Here is a 9294-nt window from a genome sequence, read left to right as displayed (position 1 = left end):
ATCTATTGATGAGTTCATATAATTTTATTCTTTTGTTAATGCAGTGTACTACATTGATTGATTCACGTATGTTGAACCACCCTTGTGCCCCTAGAATAAACCCCACTTGATTGTGATGTATTATTTTTTGATGTACTGCTGTATTTGATTTTGTTTAGGATTTTTGCACCTGTAGTCATCAGAGATATTGTTCTGTAGTGTTTTTTTGTGTTATCCTTGCCAGGTTTTGGTATCAGGTTATATTGGCCTCATAAATGTGTTAGGAAGTATCACCTCTTCTTCAATTTTTGGAAGAGTTTGAGAAGGACAGATGTTAAATCTTCTTTGAATGTTTGGTAGAATTCACTGGTGAAGCCACCTGGTCCTGGACTTTTATTTTTTGGGAGATTTTTGATGGTTGTTTCAGTTTCCTCACTGCTGATCAGTTTATTTAGATTTTCCATTTCTTCATGATTCGGTCTAGGAAGGTTATATGTTTCTAGGACCTTATACATTTCTTCTAGGTTATTGAAGTTGGTGGCATATAGTCTTTCATGATATTCTAGTATGATCCTTCGTATATCTGTGATGTCTGTGGTGACTTCTCCTCTCTCATTTCTGATTTTGAATATAGGGGTCTTTTCTCTTTTTTCCTTAGTGAGTCTAGCCAGGGATTTGGCAATTTTATTAATCTTTTCAAAGAACCAGCTCTTTGTTTTATTAATTTTTGTGTAGTCTTTTTGTTCTCTATTTCATTCAATTCTGCTCTAATTTTTATGATTTCTTCTGCTGGCTTTGGGCTGTTTTTGTTCTTTTCCTAATAGTACTTTAAGACGTAATGTTAGGTTGTTTACTTGGGATTTCTCTTGTTTCTTGAGATAAGCCTGTAATGATATTAAACTCCCCCTTATCACTGCTTTGGTTGCATCCCAGAAGTATTGATATGTTGTATTGTCATTTTCATTTGCCTCTATATATCTTTTGATCTCATCTTCTCTTCTTTGACCCGGTCATTTTTTTGTAGTATGTTGTTTAATCTCCATGTATTTGTGGGTTTCTTTACTTCCTTTTTACAGCAGATTTCTAATTTCAAGGCCTCGTGGTCAGAGAATATGCTTGGTATAATTTCATCTTGAATTTGTTGATGCTAATTCTGTTACCCAACATATGGTCTATACTTGGGAATGCTCCATGTGCCCTGGGGAAGAGCGTATAATCCGATGTTCTGGGACGAAAGGCTCTGTAAATGTCAATTATGTCTGTTTGGTCTAGCGTTTCATTTAAGGCCGATACTTCTTTATTGATTTCCTGTTTGGTTGATCTGTCTAGAGCTGACATCCAACTATTACTGTGTTTTGGTCTACTACGCCCTTTCATTCTGTCAGTAGTTGCTTTATGTATTTAAGAGCTCCCTGGTTGGGTGAACATATATTAAGAAGTGTTGAGAGATTAAAGATGGCAGCAGACTGAGTGAAAGCTACACTGACACTCCCAGGAACAAACTGGATTTACAACTAAAATATAGAAAAACCATCCTGAATAATCAATTGCAACTGAAGAAGAGCTGGAGAGCACCCTCATAACCAAGAAGGAAAAGAGAGACCGCACAGAGACTGGTACGAAGTGTGGAGGCATGAGAGGGCTGGCTGGGCTCCGACAGGCAGCAGCTAAAGGTCCAGAGGGAGGTCTCAGCTGTGGGGGGTTCCCACTGAGGACTCTGGGGCCTAAACCCCAGGCTGGGCTTCCCAGCCCAGAGCACCAGAACTGAGAAAGGTGCCCACATAACATCTGGCTGTGAAAAGCAGCCAGGTTCTGTCTTCCAGGGAGAGATGGCTGGAAATGCAGGAACTCTCTTAAAGTCTCAAAGCACAAAGTTTAAGGTGCAGCCACTTACCTTGGGCTCCAGCAGAGGGAGGGCAGAGTGGACTGGAGTTGTGTGAGGAGAATCTAGGGTAGTGGCCTCTGGAAATAGAGCTCAGAGGGCACCCCCCCCTGGATTCCAGTGTGAGTCATTCCCCCATACTGCAGAGTCAGACATTTACCTTCCTAGGAGCTTTTGCCTGAGGGGGAAGTAATTTCCCCACCCTGCTGAAAACCTCTCTCCCTACCCCGTGGAGTTTCTACAGCCTGAGGCTCATTAAGAGAACCAGATTAATCATCCTGCAGGTAGAGGCAGACTTCTGAGTGCTTTGAGTCTTTGCCTGATCTGCTTCTGGACTGGACCTTGGAAAAACAGACTTCAGTGTGCATCTTGGTCGTGCCCAAATACACCTAGCCCCAACAGAGTGAACTCACGCTGGGGGTTGTTGATAGCTCCAAAAAGGGTACTCAAGGCCAGTCACAAACAGTGTCTGACCTTGGCCTGGACCAGAAACCTTCCAAAAAGAATGAGAGTCTTGGCAGGCCTACCTAATACATAGAAACAAATCCACACAGGCAGCCAACATGGGGAGACAAGAAAACAAGCCCTAAATGAAAGAACAAAAGAATTCTCCACAAGAAGAGCTAAATGAAATGGAGATAAGCAATATATCAGATATAGAGTTCAGAATACTGATTGCAAGGATCCTCAACAGCGTATAAAAAGATGTGGAAACTATAAAGGAAATGAATAACATAGGAGAAATAGAGAATACATTGGAAGGAATAAACAGCAGATTAGAGGAAGCTGAGGATCGGATCAGTGAATTAGAAGACAGGGTAGAGCCAAGCTGGGCATGGCTCAGCCGTTGAACATTGACCAAGAATCCAGGAAATCACAATTTGATTCCTGGTCAGGGCACATGCCTGGGTTGTGGGCTCAATCCCCAGTTGGGGGCATGCAGAAGGCAGCTGATCAATGACTCTCTCATTATTGATGTTTCAAGTCTCTCTCTACTTCTCCCTTCCTCTCTCTGAAATTAAAAAAAGGAAAAGAAAAAGAAGACGGTAGAAAAAATCTCTCAGATCCAAAAAGAAAAAAAAAAAAAACAACCAACCAGAAGGACAGTCTATGGGAGCTGTGGGACAACATGAAACATAACATTTACATCATAGGAATGCCAGAGGAGGCAGAAAGTAAGCAAGGGATAGAAAACCTGTTTGAAGAAATAATGACAGAAAACTTCCCTAACCTGGTCAAGGAAAAATCATGCAAGTTCAGGAGGCACAGAGAGTCCCGAGCAAGAAGGATCCAGAGAGGCCCACACCCAGACACATCATAATTAAAATGCCAAGAATTCAAGACAAAGAATCTTAAAGACAGCAAGAGAAAAGCATTCTGTTACCTACAAGGGAGCTCCCATAGACCTGTCAGCTGACTTCTCATCAGAAACTATAGGCCAGAAGGGAATGGCATGAAGTATTCAAGGTAATGAAAGCAATGATCTGAAACCAAGACTACCCCATCCATCAAGGCTATCATTCAAAATAGATGGTAAAATAAAGAGCTTCCCAGACAAAACAAAGCTAAAGGAGTTTATCACCACCAAACCAGCATTGCAGGAAATGTTAAAGGGGCTGGTGTAATTAGAAGTAGAAATAGAGAAACACAGGCATAAAGAACTAAATTGGCACTAAATAAGGACCTATCAATAATAGCGTTAAGGACTTTAAAGGGGAGATCAACAGCAATACAGGCATAGTTGTGAACTTGAACACCTCACTGATGTCACTGGATAGATCCTCCAGACAAAAAGTCAACACAGAAACACTGAATAAATGACACACTAGATCAGATGGATTTAACTGATATTTATAGAACATGTCACCCCAAAGCTGCAGAATATACATTCCTCTCAAGTGCACATGCAACATTTTTAAAAACAGACCACATGCTAGGACACAAAACAAGTCTCTACAAGTTCAAGAAGATTGAAATCATATCAAGCATCTCAGGTCACAAGGGCATGAAATGAGAAATCAACTACAGTAAAAACACTCAAAAACATTGAAACACATAGAGGCTAAATAGCATGTTATTGAACAAGGAATGGGTTACCAACAAGATAAGAAGGAATCAAAAACTTCCTGGGAACATGAAAATGAACACACAACCCCAAATCTATGGGACACAAGGAAAGCAGTCCTAAGAGGGACGTTCATAGCACTGCAGGCCTACGACAAAAAGCAAGAAAAACTTTTAGTAAACTATTGAGTTCTACAACTGAAAGAATTAGGAAGCTCCCCTGTGAGGCCGTCTGGACCAGGGCTTTTGTTTGCTGGGAGTTTTTTTAATTTTTATTTTTTTACTGCTTCGATTTCATCAGTTGTTATTGGCCTATTCAGGTTTTCTGATTCTTCCTGAATCAGTTTCACATGATCTCACTCACATGTGGAATCTAATAAACAAAACAGACTGAGGAACAAAATAGATCCAGAGACACAGAAGCATGGAACAGACTGAGGGGATCTCAGTGGGAAGGTGGGGGTGGGGGAGTAGGTGGGGAGAGATTAATCAAAGAGCTTATATGCATAACCGATGGACACAGACAATAGTGTGGTGAAAGCCTGGAGGGGGAGCCAGTGTGGGGTGGAGGTGGTAAATGGGGAAAGTAAGGGGGGGTATGTGTAATACTTCCAACAATAAAGATAAATTTAAAAAAAGATAGTGCCCTAGAAAGTAAAAAAGAAAAAAAGTATGTAGTGTCCCCTTTATCATTATCAAGTGTCCATCTCTGTCTCTTGTTATCTTTGTTGTCTTGAGATCTATTTCATCAGATATAAGGTTACACCTGCTTTTCAGTGGATGTTATTTTTCTTGGAGAATCATTTTCCACCCTTTTACTTTGAATCTACTTTTGTCTTTGCAGCTTAGATGTGCCTCTTGTAGGCATCGTATGGTTGGGTTTTGTTTTTTGATGCACTCTGCTACTCTGTGCCTCTCTATTGGTGAATTCAGACTGTTTACATTTAGGGTAATTAGTGATGCAAGAGGATTTCCTGTAGCCATTTTATCTTCTGTTTTCTGGTAGCTCTGTGCCTCCATTGGTTCTTTTCCTTTGTACTTCTGCCTGTTGTTTTGTTTGGTGGTGTTTCATACATCTTTCCTCTGTGTCCTGTTGTCTTAAGCTATGTGTCCTGGTTTGGGGATTTTTGAGTGTGGTTACCATTAGGTTTATAAAAAATAAAGTTGCACATATACAATAGTTTTTTTTCTTTCAAGTTCATCTGATGTTGATGGTCCTTTTCTGGTTCAGACCTTTACCTGCTCCCCTTTTATGTTTTTGTTGTCACAAATTACCCCTGTTAAGCTATACGTATTTTGGTGATCTTACTGGTAGTGTTGTGACCTTATGTTCTTTGTTTCAGATAGAATAACTCCCTTGAGTATTTCCTGCAGTGGAGGTTATCTGGTGATAAAATCTTTCAGCTTCTGTATGTCTGGGAAAGTCTTTATTTCTCCTTCATATTTAAAGGATAATTTTGCTGGATATATTATTCGTGGCTTGTAATTTCTCTTTCAGATGTTTGAATATTTGGTTCCAGTCTCTTCTGGCTTGTAGAGTTTCTATTGGGAAGTTGGATAAAATTCTGATGGGTTTTTCTTTGCAGGTTACATCTTTTCCCTGGCTGCTTTGAGAATTTTTTCTGTGCCATTAATTTTTGACAGTTTCAATACAATGTGCCTTGGAGAGGGCCTCTTTGGATTGAGGTAACTAGGTGTTCTGTTTGCTTCTTGGATTTGAGGATCTAGTTCTTTCCATAGGGTTGGGAAGTTCTCACCCAGTATTTGTTTGAATAGTCTCTCTGTTCCCTTCTGCCTCTCTTCTTCTTCTGGAATGCCTATTATTCTAATATGCTTTTTCTGATGGCGTGAGATAGTTCTCTTAGAGCTTCATTTTTCTTTATGCTCAGGTCTCTCTCTTCTTCCCTCTGTGTCATTCCAGATTCCTATCTTCAGTATTACTAATTATTTCCCCCATCTGGCTGGCTCTGTTTTCTATGCTCAGTAGCTCATTGCTAATCTCCTTAATTGCATGCTTCATTTCCAGGACTTCTGATTTGTTCTTTTTTAAAGTTTCAGTCTCTTTGTTAAAGTACTTGTTTTGTTCATTGGTTTGTTTTCTGAGTGCACTGAATTGCCTGTCAGTATTTTCTCACATCTTGTTGAGTATTTTCAGAACTGCAATCCTGAAATCTGTTACTTATATCACATATTTCCATGTGCTCCAGCTTGTTTTCTGGGAATTTTCATTTTCTTTCTGATCATCCTCGTTACAGTGGTTGTTCATGGTATTTGCTTCTCTCTTTTGTCTAGGCATAAATGTCCCTTCTATAGCAACGTTCTCTAAAGAGGTCTTTTTACTACTTTCCAGTAGATGGTGCTGTATGGCAAGATTTTTTTCTCACATCTCTGATCTCCCAGACTTGACCTCCAGGGTCAGGCATCTGCTGGCTCAGTCACTGTTCTCTTCAGTCACCCTGCTGGGCTCCCCCTCTAGCTCTCTGTTCCTCCTGGCCAGCTGAAGAAAGCACCTGTTACTACCGGCTTCCTCCCCTCTCCTGGCCGTGCTGAGAGCTCCCGGCTACAGGGCTGTGTCTGTGGGGCATCTGAGCTTTCCTCCCTTCTTATCTCCCCGCTCTTTCCCAGTTGCCCACCTTTAGATGTTTTAGTGCATGGGACTCTCAGGCTTACCTCTGTATTGAGTAGGGAATTCTTTATTGGATTATAGTTGGTTAATTTCTTGAATTTTCAGGAGGAGAGGGCAAGGGTATCTCTCATGCCTCAATTGGTCTTCCCATCCAGCTTTATTAAGATACTGACATATAGCATTTAATTGATTTTTGAATGTGAACCATTGCTAGGGTAAACCCACCTTGGTCAAGATGTATCACCCTTTTCCATGGCTCGATGTGGTTGGTTAACATTTTGCTTAGGAAGGACTATAGCAATTATGTTTCTGAAAGATGCCAGCTTTTCATTTTCCTTTCTTTTGAAGACTTTGTCAGATTTTAATGCCCAACTTTTGTCAGCCTTATTAGATGGTTTGGGAAGGGTTGCCTGTTTTCTGGCTCTGGGATATTTTGTGTCACACTTGAGATTATTTGTTCCTAGAATTTTTTGTAGGACTTCTGGATAAATCCTTTGGTACCTTTATTTGTGGGAAGTTGGATTTCCCATAAAATGTCTTCAATGGTTATAAAACTTTTTAGATTTTCAAATTATTCTTTAGTCAATTTTGAATGAATTTTTAAAAAATACATTTTTATTGATTTCAGAGAGAGGAAGGGAGAAGGAGAGAGAGATAGGAACATCACTGATGAGAGAGTTGTCATTGATCGACTGACTCCTGAAGGCCTCCAACTGGGGATCGACCCCACAACCTGGGCATGTGCCCTGACCGGGAATCGAACTGCAATCTCCTGGATCCTAGGTCGAAGCTCAACCGCTGAGCCACACCTGGCCGGGCGTGAATGAATTTTTTTACGACTTTGTACATATTTAAAACTACATATTGCTGTGTTACTTATAATATTTTTAAAAAATGTTTGAATCTGCAGTCAGTTTCCCCTTTCATTCCAAATGCGATTTATTTGTAAATTCTCTGTTGGAAGATCTTGTCAGAGGTTTGTCACTTTTATTACGTTTTTCAAAGAATAATTTTGGTTTTGTTGATCTCTTCTGGTATGCATTTATTTTTTATTTCATCAATTTCTATTCTTCATCATTTACTTTCTTCGGATTTAATTTGCTATTCTTTTTATAGCTTCCTTAGATGCAGGTCTTTCATGCCTTCCCCTTTTAAAAAATGCGAACATTTAATACTGTTAATTTCCCTTAACTGTTTTAATTGCCTCTCAGCAGTGTTCATGTATAATATTTTGTTATTTTTTAATTTCCATTAATAATAATTCTTTGTTAATGGATTATAAATTTGTTTCTTAAATTCTAAGCAGACTTTTTCCTGCCATCTTTCTGCTTCTGTTTCCAGCCTATTGTAGTGTGGTCAGAGAACATGTTCTCTGTGAGAGCACTCCTTTACCTTTTGCTAAGACTTGCTTCCTGGCCTAGTATGTGGTAATTTACATGATCATTCTGGGCTCTTTGAAGATTTTGTATTCTGTAGCAGTGCAGTGTTTTTTGCATGTCCATCAGATTAAACTTTTTGCTTTGTTGTACAAATTATTCTAACCTTACTGATTTTTAATTCATTTTATTAATTGTTGATAGGGATATGTTAAAATCTTCTACTGTGATTCTAGATTTGTATGTTTATCTCTGTAGTTCTGATCATTTTTGCCTTAACCATTTTGAGTCTCTGTTATCAAGTTGCACAAACATTTAAAACTGTCGTATGTCACTGGGGTTTGAGCCTTTCCGTTTGACGCTCAGGTCTGTGGAGTTTGCATTTCGCGTGGACTGTACCATCTAAACCAGGTGGTTTGCAAAGAGGACTGAGGAGAAAAAGGGTTGAGGATGCTGGAGAAGGAGTCCAGTTTAGGATTTGTTGAGGCTGAGATGCTGGTGAAATAGTGTCAAGGAAATCTGGTAGGTGGTCAGAGAAACTCATCCTGTGACAGTGCATCTTCCCAGTTCTGAGCTCCAGTTGGTGCTGCTGTTCAAAAGAACAGTAACTAGTCCTTTTGTGTATCTCCTATGTGCCAGGTCCTTGGGAAACCTGTGGTAGTCATATCTCATTTAAACTTATGCCTTAAATATAGTTATATTACCCCCATTTTATAGATGAAAAGACTGAGGCTTAGGGAAATTAAATGTGTTAGCTAAAAATGTTTCTGTGCTGTATTTGCCTAGGTAACAGCAACTTTCTTATCAGATCATGGCATAAGCTGAAGTGAATGTGAAAACCTCAGAATTCCAGGACCCTCTGCATTCAGAACCTCCAGAAAAGAGGACATGGATGTGTATTTTTAATACACAGGTTAGGTGATTCATAAGACCAGGCAGGCCTAGCAAGAACTGGTCTCAGAGCCTGTCTAGTTCTGAACTCACACTCTTAGCCCCACAGAGCAACAGAGGTTCATTCTGGCAGGAGAGGCTTTTTGATCAGGGCTTGTGTAGTACTTTGTCAGCTCTGATCTTTGTGCTTTGTGGAAAGGTAATGTTTTACTAGACAGCAGGAGATATTAAAAATACCCTGCAGTCCTATAATGTCAGTTTTATTAGTGGTTTGAGAGAAGGGAAGGAAACTGACATTTAAGTGTTTACTAGTAGTTCTCTAAGCAGTGAACATTATTCTAATTTTTTAGTGAGAAAATGGGACCTCAGCTAAATTTATCCAGGGCCATAGATCTGGTAAGTGGCTGAGCCAAGTTTCAGACCCAGAATCATCTAATAGTGAAAATAGCTAACACTTATTTAGTGCTCAGTCTGTT

Source organism: Miniopterus natalensis, chromosome 3, assembly GCF_054644295.1.
Source record: "Miniopterus natalensis isolate mMinNat1 chromosome 3, mMinNat1.hap1, whole genome shotgun sequence".
NCBI classification, from domain to species: domain Eukaryota; kingdom Metazoa; phylum Chordata; class Mammalia; order Chiroptera; family Miniopteridae; genus Miniopterus; species Miniopterus natalensis.
Note: the sequence above shows the minus strand (reverse complement) of the source record.